At 36.2% G+C, this 23435-nt stretch overlaps 1 long non-coding RNA gene across 7 annotated transcripts in view; it reads right to left on the bottom strand.

Annotated features, from left to right (window-relative positions):
• Positions 1-1255: 1255 nt before the first annotated feature.
• LOC124093969 (uncharacterized) overlaps positions 1256-23435 on the bottom strand; it is a 96625-nt gene continuing 74445 nt past the window's right edge. For 2 of the 7 annotated variants that reach the window (XR_009226953.1, XR_009226955.1), the window contains 3 exons: positions 18930-19058; positions 8486-8545; positions 1256-7311 (listed from right to left, as the gene is read on the bottom strand). This is a non-coding gene — a long non-coding RNA (uncharacterized LOC124093969). Of the gene's footprint in view, positions 7312-8485; positions 8546-13167; positions 13401-18929; positions 19059-21902; positions 21974-21994; positions 23055-23435 lie in introns of those variants that run through there. The other 5 variants (XR_009226954.1, XR_009226957.1, XR_009226956.1 and 2 more) reach the window with 5 other exon arrangements.

Below are 23435 nucleotides of genomic sequence, written 5' to 3' on the forward strand. Positions count from 1 at the left end.
CAGGGACAAACTTTATGAATGAGACTATTGAGGGGTTAATGTATGCAAGGCACCTTTTCAAGCATTTTAGAAAAATTATCTTAAACCGTCTTAAAAACCCTGTTTTTAATTTAGACATGAGGGAAATGCATAACTTGGCCAAGGTCAAGTTGTTATTGAGTGTTGGAACTAGGATTCAAACTTGGAAAACCACTGCTCTTAGCCATAATACATGGCTGACACTAAGAGTTGTCTGAGTGTGTAGAGGACTAAGAGAAAGCAGTCTTCCTCTGATTGCCTGAAGTTAGATCTGCTTTCTGACTTGGAAGTCCCTTCTTGCCATCTAGCATCAAGCTGGTATACACTATGGTTCTATAGCCCCCAACATGGCCTTTGAACCTAAAATCCCCATTCACTGTGGCCCATTTGTCATCTGCCTAAGCTTTTGCAACATCTTTGCCTTCTCCAAAGCATCAAAAAAGTAAAAAAAAAAAAAAAAAGAATTAAAGTCTGGATGGAAACTCTGCATGCCCAGGCAGTCATGAGAACAAGGAATTTGGCCTTTACTAAATCTTCCTTCATTGCTATGGCACTATCTCTTCTATAACATTCTGAATGGGACCACTGGCTGCACCCTCCTCCAAAACACCTAACGTTATTGCCCCAAGTCTTCCTTTCATGCTGCTATTCCAGATCCCAAGTTAAAAATGAGAAATATTTCTCATTTTTCTGAGTCTTCAAACTGAGTTCCAACTACACTTTGCATATGGTAATGAATCAAATTTTTATATTAATGATTGCTAAACAAATTTAGAAAACATGTTTCTTTCCCACCATAGCCTGTCTTTCAAAATTATTGTCTTGCAGCATGTTCAAGAAATTCAGTTTTGTGAGTAAAGCTGATCAATCACATATATTTGTTCCATGCTGAATTGTCTTCTCATTCCCTAGGGCAACAGGACTCACAGCTTACCCAGAAGCGGGAGGCGAAAAGGGAACATGATATTAAAGGGGAAAATAAAGTGCAATGACTTAATATCTTCAAAATATTACCAAAATGATATGTGCCTAAAAACTTTCCTTAAGATTATAACAAATATAAGTAACGTCTCCTTGTTCTTCTCTCTAGGAAGCTATTCTTCCTTTTGCCTGAGAATTCTACCCTGCATTTCATCACACATTTTTCTTCTATAACTTTATTATGGACCTTTTTAATTTTGCAACCAGAGTAGGAGAGACTCAAGTTCGTCAACATTTTTTATCTTGAGAAAAAAGATTATTGTAACAAAGTTCTTTTATTTAAGACCAGAGCTGAGTTGGTTGTCTACTTACATGAGTCATATACAAATGAGAAATTTAATACTACATAAGCAAATATTTTCATTACATAAAGAAGACATATTTTCCTTGCAGGAGTTCAGCTTACAGATTTAGAGAGTAATAAAAGAGTTACTGGTATTATTTACATCGGCAACATGGTTATTCTCGCTTTAAAAGGTGGCATTCATAATTATTATAAGCCTGACTTCTCTATCTGCTTTAATGAATCACATAATACTTGCGTGATATATGTGCATCTTTGTGCACTAAGCCATTGACCAACATATCTTACTGCTGGTGCTTTTAATGTAAGTCAGAAAATCATCTGCAAGCTCATACAAATTAAGGAGTGCAGCAGTAAGACTAATAGATTAGCATATAAGAAACATGAACAGACATTTCACACAAAAGAAAAACAACTAATGATATTCAGAGAAATAGATTTTTCATTCTGAAGAAAAGCAAACAAAAAGTCCAATGATGTACACTATTAACGGACATTAAATTAAGAAAAACTTAAAATGACAAACCCCAGTTGTGATAAAGTTGATTGAAAGCAGCACACTTATTATGTTGGTAAGATTTTAAATCAATATAACAGTTTCAGAAAGCAATTCAGAAATACACTTTGAGACTGTATGAATCCAAAACACTTGGGCCAAATAACCCCAACCCTGGGGATTTATCTTAATGAAATTATTCAGAATCGATTTGGTACTAAGATAGCGATTTAGCGTTGGCAAACTTTTTCTCTAAAGGGCTGGATAATAAATATTTTAGACTTTCTGTCATACCTACTCAACTCTGCTGTTATAATGCAGAAACAACAATAGATGATACTAGCAAGTGTGTGTGACTCTGTTCCAGTGAAATTTTATTTACAAAAATAGGTAGTTGGCAGGATTTGGTATGAGGGCCAACCCAGCTTCACAGTAAGTATTTATTAATGGAAAAATGTTTAAGCTCAACCATCAGAAAATAGTTTCATAACATATGACTATCAATTCAATTGCTTATTGGGTGCCAATAAGATGGCAATAATGAAAAAAACCACAGCACAATGGGAAACATTAAGTACAAAATAGGATTCAAAATTAGATATACAATAAGATTGCAAATATGCAGAATTCTATCTGTAAAACAAGGCTGAAAAGGAATATACAGAAAAGTATATGAAGCATGAAATTTTGAGCTTGTTATTTTCACTGATATTATTATTTAAAAATTATCTGGGAGGCAACATAGACTTTAAATACCCGTAAATGAATCATATTGTTGTCATCACACAGTATCTACCTTTGGCTGAAAAAAGTGCTCAGAAAGCCAGGTAAAAGCCTGGGGAACTTCTGAATTTCTGTGGTTATCAAGTGTAGTTTCCCAACCATAGGTGAATTCCTAATTCTTGTCCATCATCTTGCAGTGCAGATTGGCTACTTTGGCCACAGATAATCTGGTAGAAAACTTGCATGATTTAGCCATGTCCATATGTACTACTGTCAAACTAACACAAAAGGCCTACCAAGCTAATGGCAGATAAATATTGTCACAAGAGAGAATGATGTCCCACATATCTTAGACTAGTCTTTACTAGAAGTCTTTTGAAACCAATTCCAATACTTATCATTAATTGCACATGGCTTGAAATTATGGTCATATAATCTTCATACTACCATTTACTACATACTACAATAGTCCCCCATACTTCTTAGGAAATATGCTCCAAGATCCCAGTTGACACCTGAAAGCACATTAATACTCAATCCTTTATATATTGTTTTTTCCTATACTGTACATATACAACTATGATAAAGTCAAATTTATAAATTGGGCAAAGTAAGAGATTAGCAATAATAAATGATAATAAAACAGAAAAACAATAATATGCTACTACTGCAACAATCAAACTGATGGCCAGATGACTATTAAGTAACTAACAGGTGAGTAGTACATACAGCATGGATACACTGGACAGAATGTGAGCAACTTAACACTTATCAAATGTTTATTTCTAGAAGGCTCCTTTTAATGTTTTCAGACCATAGCTGATTGTTTATAATTGAAACTATGGAAAGCAAAACCACAGATTGGGATTTATGCCCCCTCCTTTGCTCTACAGAACTCATTATAAGAGTATATTGGGAAGTAGTAACATAATTCTTGATTTGTTATGACACCTTAAAATCATACACAAGCAACTATACTTTCATGGTTAAGAGTATGGATCTAAATCAAGACTGAGTTTAAATTCTAACACTTTTATCTACAAGATGTATGAACCTAGGCAAATTTTATCACCCTCTAAGTGTCTCAGTTTCCTCATCTGTAAAATGGAACAATGGCAAACAATTTATGAGTTACATGTGAGCACAAGGGTGCGCACATCTTTTCTTCTAGGATTATTCTCAGAATATAATAATTACTACATGTAAATTGCTCAAAACATAGCTTAGTGTACTCAGTAATACTGGATATTCAGTGAACACAAACACTCAGTAATTGTCTGTTATTGTCTTCGACTATGGTTCACTGCTATTTTAGTTCAAATCATGATTGTACATAGAATTTTATCTTCCTACTCTGTTTACATTGTTTTCTCCTCAGGCAGCACTTAAAAAATTAATTCAACTTCCTGAGCAGACAATGGTTCAATATTACATCTCACAAATCCTGTAGCATTGCAAGAAATGCAATTGAAAAAACGTCACATTTACTCTAGTAATAATTTTAATTTCGCTATTCTTCCACAAAACTGTTTACTATCTAAAAACAATACAATCACTCCCCAGCCAATCTCCAAGAAATGCTGTCACTAGGATAATAAAAACACTCTTGGTCTTCCAGGGGGAGTTACAGGGGAGGCAATAGGTTCACCCTAGGTCATTTCTAGGAAGCAGGTAGAATTTTTGTCTTGGGATTTGTGTCACCCAACCAAAACAAAGATCTAACAAAGCAACACAGTGAATGCTGTATTTCTTATTATAAGTCTCAGTCACATTCATATGAATTTCACTAGCTGTTGAAATACCTACATTTACTATCCAAGTGTTACAGATGGAGCAAACTCTTAATGTATCAATCATAGCCTGAAGACAATTGAGAAGAGTTCTCATAGGTAAATAATACCTATAAGTGGGTACTCGCATGCTTTATTTGATACCATTTATCATAGTAAATATATTTTTCCTGCTTGGCTCAACTCAAGCATCTTCACACTTGCTGATACTCCCTGATAGTATAAAACAAAAATGTTTTTCATTTTTGCCTCTCAGTGTTCTGCAGATTACCCTGCTCTCCTGATGGCTTCTGCAAGACCTCATGATTCTCCTAACAGAGTTGTCCAACAGATTAATTTAGAAGTAGTTACAGTCTTGGTAAGAAAGTCAATAAAAACATTTTTTTTTTAGAAAATATTTCCAACTATCTGAGGCAGATGTGGTAAGAAGTTTTAGAATATTTGTTAACCATAACAATTTATGAGTTACATGATGAGTTACATGTGAGCACAAGGGAGCTCACATCTTAACAGGCAGGACATTTGCCTAGAAAGCATATTTAAAATTCCAGAGCCCTCTCTGCCCACACAGACTCTGATTCAGGAAATCCAGAACAGGGATCAGGAATCTGAAATTTCTTTTTTTTTTTCCAGACATCCCAGGTGTCTTTTATAAAGTGAATTTCAGACCACACATTGATACATACTGTGCTAGATAGTGCCTGCATTTCCACAACGCTATGTCACAGTGCCCACTGCGTGAATTTGTACAGTAGTTCATAGACCTTTTAGACAGATACAATGATTTTTAAATTAGGTTTTAGAGGAGGCTTTTCTGCTTACTGTGTGACCAGCCACATCCCTTAGATTCTTTCAGACTCCCTCATCTTACAGTTCATTGGTTGCTTCCCTAGCATCCATTACCAGAAAAAGTAACCTGAATTCCCCTGCAGTGCAGTTGGTGTGGGGTTGATTCAGCTTCCAGCTCCAGGAGTGGAAGCCCGCTGCCTTGATCCAGTCAGCAAGTCTGATCACTAATCACAGAGATTAATTAAAAAGAATTAGTGACTCAATCAGGCCAATCAATCAGGGCCAGGAAAACTCACTTCTGAGATTTGGTTTAAAATATCAGGGAGGCAGAGTCTTTCCTAGTAGAAGTGCCAGGAAGCATGCGGTTATGAGCTGCCACTCCCCCTTTTAGGGAGTTCTACCTAAGAACCTCATCCACACTGAGAAGCAGGAGTAAGAACTAAAAAGAAATCCAGACCCAGTCATAGACTCTCAACTCTGGAGAAAGTCTCTTGACTTGGAACATTCAGTGTTGTGAATTCCAAATTCCCATCTTTACTTAGGGAAGTTTGAATCAGTTTTCCATTACATGCAACTCAAAGCATTCTAACTGGCACACCTATGAATTGAGAATATTTTACTAGATGAACTATCAGTGACTTCTTTAAAAAAACAAATCTATGATCTATAGAACTCATTTAAGTTAAAGAATTAGATTATTAAATGACATAATAATATGCAGAATATGCTGTTCTCACAAATTAAACAGACATCATATCTTCCATTAACTTGTAGACTAATTGAGAAATTTTCTATTGGTGACTCTGGCAAAAAATTTTGGAATAGTTTTTAGTTGGCATATGAACCGGATGTGAAATGATGCATGATCTGCTATCATGAGTCAGAAATCATGAAGGGCAACCCAATTACTGAATTTCTGCCTCTATCTTAATGAAAGGAGAGTTTGATCTAGTGAAGGTTTACATCATGATTTGGGTAAGAAAAGCAGAGATTATTCTCTGAACTGAGGGTTACAATACATCTTAATGTTTTAAAGATGGTCATTCTACTACAAAGAAACGAATTATTAGATAACATGATTGAGTTCTTCCAGAAAACACAAAATTTTATTTTCTAACCTTAAAGACTGTCACTTTAGTTCAATTCAACCAAATTCATTGTCATCAAAGATATGTAACATTTAAAAATTCGTTTGCTATGTTCTGATTCCTCAAATTGCATTCCACATAGTATAGATTTAGCATAATGCCATTGGGAAATAATTAAATACATTAAAAATAATGTTACCATATTGCTTTCAAAATTAATATATTATTACGTGTTATTTGATATATTCTGGCCAACACTCCTGAATTCATTAGAATGGCAGGCACCTAGAGTTAGAATCATCATTTTAAAAGAATCTGTCCAATAATATAAAAAGACAGAGCCAAGCATATAGCTATATCTTATAAAACTCACATTTTTCACCTCTAAATCATAATTTCAGTGTTTGCAACATTTTGAGTGCAGACACCACAGGCAGTAATAACTGGCTTAAATGCCTTCACGGTACAGCTGTTTGCAACAATACCTCCATTCATAACTCTCAAAAAATAAAATGACAGCTACAAGTGCCTTGAAAGAATATATGCTCCTCTTTACATTGTCCTGCAGGTTAACTCCCAGGGTGCTCTAGACTCCACAACAGTAACTTCAAATGAAAGCATTAAGCCCAAAGTTATTACACACAGCCATGGGTAACTACAAACACCTCAGTGTTTTCTCAGTGGGGAATCTATGTTTGAATTGCATCATGAAATCACTCTTTGTGTTCTGGTGAATCTGTTATATTAGCATAAAACTTTTAAACTCTTTATTGGTCAGACTAAAGAAGGAAAAAGTGAGCAAGAGAAAAATTTAGCAGAATTATAGAAGATCTGCAATAAGGACTGTATTCATAAAGACACATTTTGGTTAGATTTTTTAGAAATCCAACTCAAAATGGTTTAAGAAAAAGGAAAATGTAGTGACTATGTAATTGGCAAGTCCAGAGAAGGCTGTATCTTTAAGCAGGGATGGATTCAGGGGCAAATAGTGAGCTCAGAGTTTTATTTCACTTCTCCATCCTTCAGCTGTGTGTATCTCCACTTGTTACATTACAGGTAGGCTCAGTCGATGTATTTGTGTCACACAAGATGACCTCAATCATCTCCAGATGTACATTGGCCCTGTTAAGCAATCACAGTGGAATTAGATGTCACCCATCCAATAGAAGTCCTCTATCAATTTCTCAGGAAAGATAATTTATCTTTCTTGATTTCTATGCATATTCCTGAATCGATACTTGGCACTCCAGTAGCTATGTTTGATAGCACACTCACCCATGAACTGGGGACAGGTCACACTGATTGACATCGTCATCTGGATGACTAAGAATGAGGGAGTCAAAGGAAGACCCAATGATGAGCAGACAAAAACTACAGCTCCCACGGATCACTACAGACTGCCTCCTCTTCTCTTGACTGAACTATATCCTCTAAGTAAAGATTTCCACAATGTGGAAAGGATCATCCCAATAAATGGAAGTTCTTTTACAAGTTTTCATGTATGAAAATTTTTACACAAATCAGCACTGAAAGAATATTTCCATCTGATCCAACGTATAAGTGGCCATTTGTATATCATGTTTCCTCTGTGGCCAGATAACTTTCTAAAAATTCTGAAGTTATGGACACAGAAGAAGTCAGGAGTTTGGAGAATATAATGCTTAAATTGCAAATACATTGGATGAATCTTGAAACCTCATACCAACGCTTGGGAAGAAAAGACACTCAAATTAAATTTTAAATGTGGAAAATAAACTACTCTCCAATAATATTTTATCACTTGCATATAAATTCAAACTAAGGGATTTCACATTCTTTCACTTTATCAATTTTTAAACAGTCTTTCCACTTAATTATGAAACTTGCAGAAAATGTCTTTTCAGTATCAATAGTCCCCCTATCTCCCCTCTTTAGAAAGCATAAATACTTAGGTTCAAAACTAAATACCATTTCTAGTCTTAAAAATGGTTGATTATTTATTTCTTCTTTAAATTTTTTGCCATAAAATTATTTCCTTATATGTTTTCTAAATTCAGGTAAAAATGGTCAATGGGAAACCAGTGTGATAATATTTATGAGATTAATTCAATTTCAAATGAGTAGATGAGAAAGGAGATGACTATTTCTCAAGCTCTTTGTGTAAATCTTAACTAAATTATATATTTACAATTTACTCCCATGTTTGCATATTCACAGTAATTAGAGCTCTTCTAGCTAACAAAACAGGATTTCTTAATTTTGAGAGGGTTTTAAAAAAAGAAAATCCTGAACTTAAGAATAACAATTTCCTGCTTACCAAGCAAGGGTTGGAATCTATATTCTGCCTGCTTGTGGCACTTACATCATGGGGGAGAACCTGTCCAGAAAGGGAAAAAAATGTTTAGAAATCAGAATATAACTATAGAAACCATTAAAGCACAAAATAAATCACGTACAGTGGTGCATGCATATAATCCCAGTGGCTTGGGAGGCTGAGTCAGGAGGATCACAAGTTCAAAACCAGCCTCAGCAATTTAGTGAGGCACTAAGCAACTTAGTGAAATCTTGTCTCAAAATAAAAAATAGAAAAAAAAAAAAAAAAGGACTGAGGATATGGCTCAGTAGTTAAGTGCCCCTGGATTCAATCCCCAGCACCAAAAAAAAAAAAAAAAATTGACAATAAATTTAAAGTTGCTATTTTCACACACAGTAAACAACATAAGAGTTTCATGTATTGACAAAGAGTATAATTTAGTAAATTCACTGAACCCAAGAGTTTCAAAAACAGATAGGAGCTTTTGTTAAATTCACAATGTGGTTAAAATCACCAGGCATTTCTGTGGGTCTCAAGCAATAAGGTATGATTTATTTCAGTCTTTCAAATTCACTTCATGAGATCCTTATAGCACTTTTAATTATTTCTGAGAAATGACAGAAAGTTCTTTCTTAGAATGTCAGTTCTGTTCTCACTGTAAACGACAAAGGGATCCATATAATTGCCTTCAACCCCATTTTTTTTTTGTTAAACTCCACAGGAATCATAAGTCTGTTATTTCTCTTTTGACTGAAGTTTAGTCCCCAACCTCAGGTAAGCCCCTTCTTGGTAATTGTAATGACCAACTCATTAAACTTTTCTTATTTTGCAATATGAAATTTTTCTTCTTCTCAACTCTCCCAGGCATAGAAGCTTTAGGTAACCATGGTTTTAGTGCTATTTACAGAATATGATTTATCTACCATTACTTTGCAAACAGGTTTTTCATAAATATTTTCATATATTTTAATTTAAGATGAAACAGAGATCCAGGATTCTATTTGCCATATAATCTATTTGCTATTTTAGAAAACATGTCTTCTAATCAAGTTTTATCTAAAATTCTCAAAAAAATTTTATTTAACTAATATTTATCAATGTCTTTACACTTAGCAGTCTCATGTAACCAAGTAAGTATTCTTTCACTTTCCTAGTTTATTTACTAGCAAACCAAACTAAAATATAACTAGAACAGGATATAAAGTTTATAATGGTTAACAATTACAGAAAGTGTTCTTTCACCACAGCTCCTTTTGATCTTTGGTTTCTACTTACCTAGAGAAGTGTTTTTAAAGTCATGCCACAAAAAGGGCATAAAAGATGCTGACTCAGTTTTACTACCTGATAGTAGACCCATTCCACCTATGTCATTTAGAGGCCTTTTCTGTGCAGCATAAGTTAAAAATTATCTTCTATGCCTGAACTATAAGACATTCCAATATGTCTAGATATGTTTCAGAAACTTAGAAGTCTAGGAATGAGAATTCAGAAGCCTTTGGAGAATCTGCTCACTTTGGAACCCATCTACATAGTATTAACACAAAGTGAAAGAGTAATCTGTGTTCCTGGATCTTTACCCTTGAACACCATGCAGCTTGGCAACCTAATGGTACTAATCATGATGCCCAGTAGTGCAGCACCTGGATCTACTGTGCCTCCCAGACAATTGTAGAGACTATGGTGCCTACTGAAATGGCAGCTGAGAAAAATCCTAGTGTGGCCTGAATGCCAATGATTGTTGCATTTCTCCCAAGCGATGGGAGTCATTTTTTTTCCTGGCCCCTGTGACCATGTAATTGATTAGATTTTCCTCTTCTCATTGGTTATTAGACAGCTTAGAGCCAACTTCTGTTTCTGGCACTATTATAGGCCAGATCTCCTGAAAATCTCTGCCAATAAAAATGACTAAAAGGTTGAATTAAGAAAAAATAGATCTTTAATTGCATTACTGAGCTGGCACAAAACAAAGAAACCCACAGAGGCCAAAAGTTAAGTGAAAGCAGAGAACCAGAAGTTAAGCAATTGCCAATGCCAGCTTTCCCCTCCAAGGGCTTGTGCTAAGTAAGCCCCAAAGACCTCGGAGCCTCCATCATGACAGCTGCAGTGACTATAGAAAACAGGAGACAATTACATGCCCAAGGCAGGAAAGTAATGGAAAGATTTTCACATGGAGTGCCAGGACATCAAAGATCCATATACCCTTAACTTTAGGACAAATGAAAAATAAGGCAAGATCACAGAGGTGGAGAGCACAAAAATCTGTCTGTCTCAACTTTAGAATAAAGTGGAAGAAATCATGAAAATTTATACCACTAAAGTCCAAATCCACCTACCTATGTAATTCAGCAAATTTAAAGCACAGAATTTTATTTCAAGTGGTCCAGCTAAAGAGTTTCTGTGCTTAAGATGACTCAAAAAGCAAATGCAAGCTATCCTTGGGGGAACATATTGCTTCAATCTAGATTTTAATGAATTTCCATAGTCAAAATGAATATGAATTCCCACTAAAAATAGTCACAAAGCACTCAAATAAACAAGAAAAGGTATGGTAGAGTCAACTAGGACAATAGACAGCAGAAAAATGCCACAAAGACAGTGGATATTCAAATTTTTAAATCCAGAATATAACATAACTATGTTTCTAACCTTACAGAAATAAAAGAGAAACTTTAAAATAGGAGGCAGGAACATGAGACTATAAAAAACATCAGTATATTTTTTAAAAGACTCAAACAGAAGTTTTGGAAATTAAAAACTCAATGTACAAATTAATTGGATAGATAGAGCTGAAGAGACAATTGGTAAACTAGAAGATAGATCAAAGAAAACTCTCCTGAATTCAGTTAATGAAGTAAAAGAGAAAAATATTGACAAGAATTTGAGATGAGAAGAACAAAAACAAGAAGGTCTACATATTTTCAACATTGTTCCAAAAAAAAAAAAAAAGGCGGGGGGAACCTAGTTGAAGAAGCAATATTAAAAAGATAATGTTAGAGCATCTTCTAAATTATGAGCCCCATGGGTAGAGTGCACTGTGGCATTTTAGTTCTTGGCTCATCCAGGAAGCACCAGGAAGATGGAAGGTCAGACTCATTACAAATTAATTGAAGGGATGGGTCCTTAGTTCAGTGGCTGGACTGGTCTCAGAGGAACCGAGCAGCAGGTATTGACACTATGAGGTAAAAAAGTTTAAGTCTGGTGACATCAGATATCACATTTGTGCCGTAAAGAAGATTCAGAAAAACACTGGGAGAAGTCTACCAAGACTTCAGAAGGCAATGATGAGACTGAATGTCTGCAATTTTACTGCTAAGGGCTTAGAACTAAAATTGCAGACATAGTGATGGCAAATTTCTTGATTATACCTCTCTCAAGAGATCAGAAAAGTGGAAAGTGGAGAGATGATTGACATCCTATCTCTTACTTCTTCATCTTTTGGTTGTTCCTTGTGTCTAACACTGTCCTTTGATTTTCCCTAATAACCTCTCCTTTCCAAGTCCTTTCTTCTCTCTGCTTCCACAGCATTACATGCCCACCATATCATTAGTCTATTCTATAGAACTTTAAATTCCTCATAATCTGTTTGATACATGTCCCCTTCACTCCTAATTTCAAACCTTATTTCAAAATATGGGCCTGATAATTTATGAATCTTTAGGATCTATGCCTTGTATATGGTTCAATATGCTTAACAATTTGTTTAAAGTTCTCTCTCTTTCTCTCTCTCTCTCCCTCCCTCCCTCCTTTCCTTTCCTCCCTTTCTCTCTCTCTCACACACACATATACACAGATTCCTAATTATTAAATCCCACTGAGTCAAAAACTTTGAACTTTGCTCTTTGGACCATCTATGAAATATAATAGAAATTGCATTTAATTGAAAGTAAAAATCAGAAGAGGTTAAATAATAGAACAAAAGACTGCCTCTAAAAGAAATAGCACCTGTTATTTTCCAGAATGCAAAAAATTTATGAGAATGTCTCTTTTCAATCTTTCTCCCCCAAGGCCTCCCAAATTCTCCAGCTAATATCTTCTGTGGACGTGGAATCACACCATGTTATTACCACTGTCAGCTGGTGCTATCTTTCAATCCATACATTATTTATTCACAATTAACACCAGATTCCTCATTAATTATAACAATGTGTTAGAAAAGCTGGTGTTCTTCTGATATATTATTTGGACTCCAAGAACAGAGTTAGAAAAAAAAGAAATGAACATAAAGATTATTATGCCCCTCAATCTGAAGCCCTAAATTATGCTATTTACCTTTCTTTGTCACACAAAAAAATGAAGTGAGTATATTTATGCCATTCATTTTAGTAAGTTTTCATTTTGGTATCATTTCAAACTTATAAAAAGTTGTAAAAATATTATGAAGTCTAGTCTACACCACACAGGCTTTTTTATTTGTTAATATTTGTCTCATGTGCATGAGTCTCTGGCTCTATCTCATTTATAAAAAGATATCTTGATTGATTTCTAAATTGTATGAGATATTACAGGTATCATGCCCCTCTACCTTGTATACTTCAGTATATATTTCCTAAGAACAAAGACGCTATCTTATGTCTGGAAATTTAACACTCACACTATTATCTACAATCCATATTCAAACTCTGACAAGTGCTTACTATTATCCTCGGTCATTTCCCACCACCTTTCCTCCTAAGTCTAGGACCCACACAAGGATCACACTTGCACGTGATGGTCTTGTCTCTTCAGTCTTCTTTAATCCAGAATAGTTACTCCGCCTTTCTCTGTGTTTCATACTGTTTTATTTTTTAAGAGTACAGGCCATTTACTTTGTGACCATTCTTCATTTGTCTGATGTTTCTTCATAATCAGATTCAGGATATGCACGATGGCAGAACCACCACAGGAGGAGTGGACATCATCTCCAGAGGCAGCAGATAACCTTTTGGCACATTAGCAATTGGTCATGCACATATTTAACTGTATTAGTAAACCTAGATGTGAGTGATATAGATGGATTTTTATAAAAGCTTACCAAAAAGTGAACAAAATATGATAAATCAGTAACATACAAAAACAGCACAGTACTCACAGTAGGCCCTTTTCACAAATCCCAAGAAAATAAGTGAAGCATTAAAAAAATCGAACAAGAGAATTTGTTATGGGGAAATTTGGGGAACTGAGACATTTGCACATTAAGAAAAAAACAATTGCTAATAGTTTCAGAGAATAGATAGTACATTGGACAGGGTCACTTTTTTTAAAAAAATGAATTTGAATTCCCCTAAATTTTCTTTCCAGTACATCACTGGTAATTAGGTTAATAAATCATAAATGGTTTGTGATCATGGAAAATTTGCTCTGTCTCTGGTAAAAAAAAAAAAAAGTAATTTTTTTTTTTGGTTCTCTTTGGTTCAATAGCTTTTAATTTGAAAAGGGGTTGTAGGAATATGTCCTTATGACATGGATTCTAGTAACCAAATTATAATATATATAGGTAAATTTATGGGAAAACAATAAGTTGATCTATCTATGTGTATGTGTTTAATAATATAAATATATAATATGAATAATAATATAAATGCATATTTTTAAAGTACACATGCACAAAATACAGAATGTATGTTCCTTCCCGATAGCAAAGGTCACAATCCACAAAGCATTAATTCAGATGCCACCTTTGCTTGATGCCTTTCCCCATTCAGAGAGTCTCCGTGAGTAACAGGCAACATTCTGGTTTAAGAATGAGACTCTGAATCTCCTGTGGTAATTTTATTCCATCCCTGCAATTGGATACAGTACAATGCTATTTAGAGGAAAGTGGAGGGGAATTTCAATGCATCACAATTTGCAAACTATAATTTCAGTCCCAATTTTCAGAAATTGTTCCGTTAGTGAAAACAAAAAAATAACTTCCCTGGAAGGTTCAGCCTTGAGCTATTTTTATGCAACTCTCTAGGCATGTAAACTTAAAAGACCTGGAGTGCACAAAGAAGTGAGTTTCTGTTTTGTTTTGTTAAGAACTCAATTCAGAGCTGAGTGTAGCGGTGGCCAGCCTGGAGTGCCAGCTACTAGGGGAGGCTGAGGCAGGAGGACCAACTGAGCTCAAGAGTTCCAGACCAGCGTGGGCAGCATAGTGACACCCTGCCACTAAATAAATAAAAAAGAAAGAACTGAGTTTAGCTCATACCTACGTGGAGAATGAAGAGATCCATCTCCCACCCCCTTTTTTGGAGATGATACTCGCATGGAGGGACAGAGAGTTAACTTTTGCCCTTTGTCCTTATCATTCTTCAAAACTTACTGAGGTTAACTCATGTGTAAGGCACCGTTTGAGAGTATGCTATATAATTTTAAGAAGACTTCTCATCACTGAGATGTTTGATAGCTCCAAATGATTATGAAGTGTGATAAACACAAATCATTCTTGGATAATGTTACTCTATGATATTGTGATATTTCACAGAGGACTGAGGTAGAAGTGAACCAAGACAGATTTATAAAAACTGCATGGTGGGAGAAGACAGGGGGCTGAAGTAGAAAGGGCTCTGTGTCTGTTCATAGCCGTTGGTGGTTTTGTTGATGTTGTTGTTTTGTTTTGTTTTTTGATTTTTGATACAAGAGATTGAACCCAGGGGTGCTTACTGACTGAGCCACATCCCCAGCCCTCTTTATTCTTCAATTCAGTCTCAATGAATTGCTTAGGGCTTCATTCTTCCTAGACTTTTAATCCCAGAGGAAAGGGATTAAAAAAAAAAATTTTTTTTTTTCCTTAGACATCTTTGAACAACTCTTCTACTCTTTTAAGCTTCTGTCGTGGAGTCTAAGACATGACGTTGTTCAAAGGGAAGGAAACAGTCCATGACAAATGAAGATAACTTCTGACACATTCCTGTTCTCTCCAACAGGCCCTCTTGTGTTGACTCCCCTTTGCCCCACTCACTCCACGGCCCACACAATTATGCACTTTCTCCTTCTGCCCTCTTCCAACAGCTGAGCCCTCATAAGTGTTCCCTCACAAAGGATTTATGGAGGAGCAGTTGAAAGTAGAGTTGGCCGTGGCCTTGTCTTTATAGCTTCTGGCTCCTGAGAAGATAAGGAAACATTGCCACTTCTCCTTCATGTCAAATAACTTTATCGGATGGAAGAAATGAGTGAATTGCTCAGAGGCACTTAGTGAATCATTGGCAAAAGAAGCAATAACTGACTTTTGGACCCGGCTTGCCCTTCACGTGTGGCTTTTCATTTCACATCCATGAGAGAGCCAGTGTGGAATACACAGCAAAGCCATTATCCAGGGAGCCACCAAGTCCAGTACCAGCTCATCAAAACATACAGCTGCTTCCAGAAGGTTCCATGGGAGCCTTTAAAAATAGCCTGCTTCTATGGGAGGCCTTACAAGAGAGTTGATCATTTTTTTTCTCTTTTATTTTTATCTCTATGGAAAAGGCAGCAAGTTGTTTTTATGGGGATTGCTCCTTGTTGCCATGGGAGAAACGCAATGAAGTTTGAAGGGATGAAATAATAGGTTAAGGCATAAAAGAAGACCTAAATACATTTATTTAACAAACTACAGAAATGATCCCTGAAAGCATAGCCTTCCTAAATATATTTCAAAAAATATATTTCAAAGAAGGGACAAGCAGTTTTCCCATTTTGCTTTCACATTTTAGTAAACAAAAAGTGAAACTCTCCTCTTGGTGGGAAGGAAGCAAGAGCTTTTTAAAGCAGTTTTTCTTTTTTTTTTTTTTTTGAAGCCTTGTTCCAGCTATGAACTTTGACCCTCCCCCCTTCACACAAATAACAAACTAAATTGAAACAAAATTAACTTCTGTGCTGCTTGAAGTGAGATGAAATAGTTAAGTCCAGGAGCTTGATCTAGGGGTGTAGCTCAGTGGCAGAGCTCCTGCACCTAGGCCCTGGGTTTGATCCCCCAGTACTCCCCCCCAAAATAAGTCCACACCGTTTAAGAATTTAAATGCATTATTCTGGGGGTCAGTTATGTTCTTGTGAAATGGAAATTATTCTGGAATATTTTTTCCTGTGATAGTCTCCTCTGTGGGGACATGAGAATATTTACCTTAAATGTTCCATGCGAGGATCACTCCCCAATCGAGCAAGATTGTGTGGTTCTGAATCTGATGTATGCCTTATAACTGATGGATCATATGTACAAGCCTCACTTTTCTCACCCAAAATGAAAGTGCACCAAGGAAATCAGTGTAAGATGTCAACTGGCTGAACTTCTGGAATGAACTCACACAGAGGAATTAGAAGAAAAAAACTTGGACAATGAGGGGTTGCCTTTGAAGTGTTTTTTCTTTTTTCTTTTTCTTTTCTTCTTTTTTTTTAACCTAAGGGACAGCTTGAATCTCTAGCATATTTTAACTAATCCAGGTTCTTAAAAAGTTTTGGATGTGATTCAGATATGGCAAGCCCCCTAAGCTTAACATTTCCACAGCTGACATGATTTGCTGGCTGGTGAGCTACACTTTAGAAGTGTCTACAGGATAAACTCCCTAGCGATGTGGCACAAAAAAAACAATTGCTCTTCTTTCCTCCTCCCATGCTCCTGGGAGATACAGTGGTAAGAGAACTGGGATTTGTAAGAAAGACACTGATTCAACCTTCCAAAGTGAACTTAACCTCAAAGTCAGAATTTGAGCAAAAGTAAAGCAAGCAAGAATGTGGCAGAAGCCAGCCTTTTGTGTACTTTCTCTTAGGAACACTTTTCTGGTAGGTTCAGTTACAATAACGAAAAGTTAAAGACAACAGCATGTTCTACCTCTGAGGGTTTGTTAAGTATGCTGTAGTATAAGGAGTCAATTGAAAGCTATTCAATGGTTAAAAATAACCAGGCAATTTGTATGTGTCAACATGGAAAACTAACCAAGACATTCCTTAAGAAAAAAAAAAAAAAAAAAAAGCAAGTCTCAGATTAGTGAGGATACAGAGTGCATTCCATGCAAATCATAAAACTTCCTGGAAGAATCTACAAAACAATCTACAAAACAGAGTAGTCACTCTAAGCCTGGATTCCACAGCAGAGGGGCTAATACAACCTTGGGTTGGGTATTTCTTTGTCGAAGGAGGTCCACCTGGGCATTTCAGGATGTTTTGCAACTTCCCTGGGCCCTTCCACTAGGTGCCAGTTCCCTGTCCTCACTCAGATGTGACAATTAAAATGTCTCCAGACACTGCCAAATGTTCCCTGGGAGGCAAACCTGTCCCAGTTGAAATCCTCTGCTCTTGGAAGTGAGGCTGCAGGAGGGATTTCAGCTTTCCTCTCTCCTCCTCTGAGCTGTTGGGTTTTTTTCTTTCTTTGTTGGGTTTGTTGCTTTATGGTACTGAGATTGAACACAGGGGTGATCTACCACTGAGCCACATCCCCAGCCCTGTTTTGTATTTTATTTAGAGACAGGGTCTCACTGAGCTGCTTAGTGCCTCGCTGTTGCTGAGGCTGGCTTTGAACTCGTGATCCTCCTGCCTCAGCCTCCCAAGCCTCTGGGTACAGGCGAGCCACACTGCTCCAGTCCTTTTTTATTTTAAGACAGGTTCTCACTAGATTGTCCAATCTGACTTCAAACTTGTGATTCCCCTTCCCTAACTTCTGGAATAGCAGGGGTATAGCTCTGGGCTACCACACCCAGCTAAACTGTTCATTTTTCTTTTCTTTCTTGATTTTACTATGAACATGTACTACTTCTATAAGAAAGAAAAAATTAGTGTGTGTGTGTGTGTGTGTTTGTGTGTAAGAGAGATAGAGGAAATGTTTACAGATCCACCTCAGTACTCAACATGGAAAAAAAAATTGAACTATATAACTATAAAAATTTTCCATAAAGCTGTGTTGCCATGTTGATTGACTTAATAGCTTAATGTAGTACATTTACTCCAAAGAACTTAAAAACTGTTAAAATTTAAAAAGTATTCTAAAATTTTTATAGCCATAAAAATGACAGCAGCAGAGCCAATGGGGAAAATGACACCAAAATTAAGCTATTTAATAAATGCAACCAGCATTTGAATCCAGAGTTAAGAATTTCTTTTCCCAGAGCTGGGGATGTAGCTCAGTAAAGTGATCATCTCCCCTGTGTGAGGCTCTGGGTTTGATACTCAGCAACACAAAAATATATATAAAATAAAGGTATTTTGTCCATCTACAACTTAACAATTATTTTTTTCTTACTTTATTTCCCCCCTGGCAAACCCAGCCCTCAGCGAAACTGGAAGAAACATGAACTGGATCTTTGGTACCTTCCTCTCCCCTAACACATTGCCCTGTATTATCAATTTATTTATATGCTTATTTCATATGCTGGAGGGCTACAAAAGAGACTGAATTCTTTGGGAATTCAAAAGCACAATGAGCTTTGGTATAAATTAATTTATGGTTTTGTTCTTACCAGAGACCTATTTACTTTAACATACTCGTCAGAGACAGAGAAGTTCAGAGATCCATGTATCTTACCCATGAACTAATGGATGTAACAAATTAGATCACAAAGGTAGAGGTCAGGTGAGTCCAGGGGCAAGGCCAAGCTGCTTCCTTAGCAGGGGGTATGTGACATTCAGGAGAGGACAGCCATGTTGTTTTGCTCTGTAAAGAGAAAACCCAAAGGAGGATGTGGAACCTGATAAAAATGTTGTGCAAAGTGAAAGAGTATGTTCAAACCAAAGAAAAAAGCAAACAACACAGGGGAAGCAGGGTTGGAGGAGGGATAGGAATGGTGAAGGGAAAATAATATGGAAAGATAACAGTATAATGAGAAAGAGTCTCAGGAAAAATGAGAATTAAAAGCAAAGTTGCCTGCTGAGAAAGAGAGCAGGAAGCGAGAAATTTAAAATGTGGATCTGGGAGGAGTGAGAAAGGACTCAAGGCCGAGGGTGTGTTCTTTGAGTACTACACTAGTGGTGAGTGGGCAGGCTAGGCCTCATGGAGTGCCATTCTTGAAAGGCAGACATGAATAAGTAGGTTTTACTTAAAAAAAAAAAAAAAAAAAAAAAAAAAAAAGGAGCCTTTGTCCTCCTCAAGTCACCATATTTTAATTTCATAGTGTTTATCCATGATTCAGTCTCTACTTTCATTAGTCTTCAGCCAAGACTTGCGTGGAACTTCCTGGTTGTGTGGGTGGCTGGGATAATGAGGGGTGCTCTAGGGCTGGCCTTCGCGTCTCACCCCTCCCTGTTTGAAAGCCTGTGCCCCCTTTGCTCTGCTCCATAAAAGATACTGTCTTGTATGCACGCTCTGTGTGTGGCCCTGGAGCCCCTCCAGCCAGAGAATAACAGCGGCAGCCAGAAAAGGCACAAAATGGATTATAAACTTCAGTGTTAGTGTTGACTAGCAGTGGCCATGCTGCTGCTGCTATTTCCTTCTGAAACAGGGACAAAGAATAAATGTGCTGGGCTTTATAAGAAATGAGTCATTATTGGCCAAAACTTGTCTTCATTGGATGCCAGGGCGGTTATAGTAGTGACTTTTGAAAAAAATCCTTTTTCTTAATATTTGGAAAAATCATAAAATCGAAAATTCACCCACTTCAAATCTTAGTTATGGCCATACTTAAAGGACTGACCTAAAACTGAAATGTTCACAAATATGGAACAGCAAACCAGAGGCTCCCTTTTACATAACCACTTAGAGAAACAATTCCTCATCTGAAAGTCGTGAAGCTCTTTAATCCATTTCTGGTATTTCTAAGTATTAAACAGAAATTGTAAATTTCTCCCTAAAGCTGCACAGGTTCACTGAAATGTCAAGCACTTTTGACTCAGCCTGGAATTATACGAACGAAATGTGGCAACACCCGTTATCTCTTGCTCATCAAGATTTTTGTTGCAGAGAAAAGGAAAGGAGGTAAGGAGGGAGGGTAGGGAGATGGCAGAAAAAAGAAGAGAAAAAACAGCCTTTAGTTCTAGACCTGAATTAGTCTTTGTTAAATTAATATTTAACCTCAACAGGTCTCAGTCATCTCCTCTGTAAATTAGGTACATTGCTGACTGTATTGTACTCCTAGAAGCGTTGGAAATAATCTGTATGAGCATTCAGGTTATATGGTGTGAAATATTGAATACTTCTTGAGTGTTTTACTATGTCCCAGACCCTATTTTAGGTGCTTTTTGTGGATTCATTAAAAAAAAATCAGGAATTTGGTACAATTATTATCCCACTTTGTAGGATGAGGAAATTGAGACACAACAATTTATAAAAACTTGTCTTAGGCCACATAGCTGGTGAATTGGAGTTCTAACCAAGGCAATCTGGTTAAAAAGTCTATAACTCTGTATCACAAAATCATGCCCTTAACCACTGTGCTCTGTTACCTTAATTAATAATATGAACCCTTAATAAGTGATATGAACATAACAGTTGATGACTTCTGTCAGCACTCCTTCACATCACTCTTACTAAAAATAAGAAAAAGAAATTGCTGCTAAATGCATTTATCATGTTTACTAGACAAAATTCTTCAAACCTCAGACCTACAATGGTGGTAAAACAGTCAGTAATGATTGCCCTGTAATGGGCAATTTGATATTTTCATGATCAGCCATTAATTTAATCACTAGGATGACTCTGATATTAAAATGGACTTCTCATCATTAATTTGTTTTTCCACTCATTCACCAACTGCATGCCAAGAACTATACTATAAACTGTTATTTTAGCAGATTGCTATGCCACCAACTCAAATAGAGTGTTATTCTGAAGCCAAAGTAGACATATATGTTTTTATACTCATAAATATAAACATATTTTGGATTCCTAAATATAGCCTCAGAAATCCTTTACTCGGTTCACTTTTCTACCTTGTACTAGTACTAATTCTTATTTATGTGCAACTGCACATAAAACTGCATTTTCTCAAGCATATGAAAAGTTTCATGCTTCCTCTGAGAAGATGTAATCCAAAACAAATTAATAGATGCAATACAAATAAAGAGGATGAAACAATAACCCTTCGATAATCCTTACATACTATGGATTTTAGCACAAAATATATAAGGCACAAAATAATCCTTTTCCCTTGACCAAGTATATAGCCCCTAAAAATCCATTTGGAAAAAGTTAAAAAAAAAAAAAAAAGACTTCTAACTACAACCAATTAGAATGCAATTAGGGCCATTTTCAATTGTCCAACAGCAATTTATTCATTTTATGGATTAACCATACTCCTTTTCTACCACTTTCTCATTTTATGCTTCCGTGCATCTCTTCCTTTAGCCTTGTACCTATTCATTAACATGTGGAGATAAGAGAAACAAAGAACAGAGGCACTTCGACTCCACATTAACAGTCCTTATGCAGCTTTACTCAGAGAAAAGAGATAGCTCAATGAGTTACTTTAGGTTCACATGCCAAAATGAAATATCTTCTGTTCAGGAGTTAGGTGGACTCCTAACGTACATGAAATCGTTACAACTGGAGATCACAAATTCTTACCTCCACACTTAATTTAGATGAAACTGGGACCCACTCAATTATAGACATAATTCAATATAAAAAAAAATGACCTGCAAAATTCAATAAATGATTAGAATAATTTAATATAATTTATGTTTAGAATCATACAATCAAATATACACTACATACATATATTATCTAGGGATTTGGGAGTAATACCTTTCTAATATATATATATTTTTTTAACAAGATGACTTGTAAGAGGTCACGTAGTTAAATAACACCGTCAAGATCAAGATGAGGACCCAGGCTTTGCTAACTAAAATAAATAAACTAATTAATAGAAATAGAAATAGAGAACTTCTAAGGTTCTTCAGGCCAGATATGATGGTACATACCTGGAATCCTAGCAACTCAAGATGCTGAGGCAGGAAAATTGCAAGTTAGAGGCCAATCTGAACAATTTCATGAGATCCTGTATCAATATTCAAAAAATAAAGGGCTTGGGATTCAGCTCAGTGGCAGAACACTTTCTTGGCATTTTTGAGGGCATTAGTTCAACTTGAGTACCACAAAAAGAAAATAAAATCATTCAGCTTTAATAGTCTGAGAATAGCTTACTTCTAAAAATAACTAATACATTTCAATAAGAGACTCATGGAGCCAAACTCCCATGTGTCATATGTGTTAAATGAAGCATTATACACTGTTTTGATGTCATCAAAGGACACACTTTCAGGAATTGGTGGGCTTTTTGCTTTCCTCCAATTAAACCACAAAGGTTTTCACTAAATCCATCCATGTCTGGGGGTACTTCTGCTCCTGTTTCACTTAAATGCTTATTTGGGGGTATCAAATGGTGGGAACCTTTTTCCTGCCTATTCCAAAGTCTGAAAGCATCAAGAGTACCAGAAAAGGTGACTCTGGATACTTTTGCCCCTGGAAAGACTGTCCTTTGTTACTTATCAGGTATCTTATTAGTATCTCCTTTCTTTCCTTCTCCTTCTCAAAACAAAATTAAACAGCCCTGCTGTCAGGAAGGAATCTGATGAGTTCATTCACCACTCAGCATAATGCTTACCAAGAAAAGACTAGGTGGCGATTACTAGGTGGATTCATCTCCACTGTCTCCTAGCTGTATTGGGGAATCAACTGTTCTGTCAAGAGGAGTTATGGCTGAGGCACACTGTGCTGGAAAATGGACAGAAAACATTAAAAATATTAGGTGATTGTTCTTTCTGCTTCATGGTGCTATGTCCTGAGTCACTTTCCTCCACCACTCTTCTGCCATGATGTTCTGCCTCAACTCAGGCCCAGAGCGATGCAGCTGGCCATCTATGGACTGAGACTTCTGAAATCATACTTTTCTTGGCCCAAAACAACTTGAAACCTGGAATATTATCATGTTGTGCATGTTCATAACCCCTAAAATAAACAATAGACTCAAGAGAGATGGCAAATGCATCCATCCAGCATATCATTTTTAAAAATTCCCTTTATTATAATAATGTAATGTGCACAAATATATCTTCTATTATCTATCTATATATCTATCTACCATCAGCTCTCCAT

The sequence above is a fragment of the Marmota monax genome, unplaced genomic scaffold, assembly GCF_021218885.2.
Source record: "Marmota monax isolate L192 unplaced genomic scaffold, Marmota_monax_Labrador192_F-V1.1 WCK01_AAM20220418_F8-fsc00851, whole genome shotgun sequence".
NCBI classification, from domain to species: Eukaryota; Metazoa; Chordata; class Mammalia; order Rodentia; family Sciuridae; genus Marmota; species Marmota monax.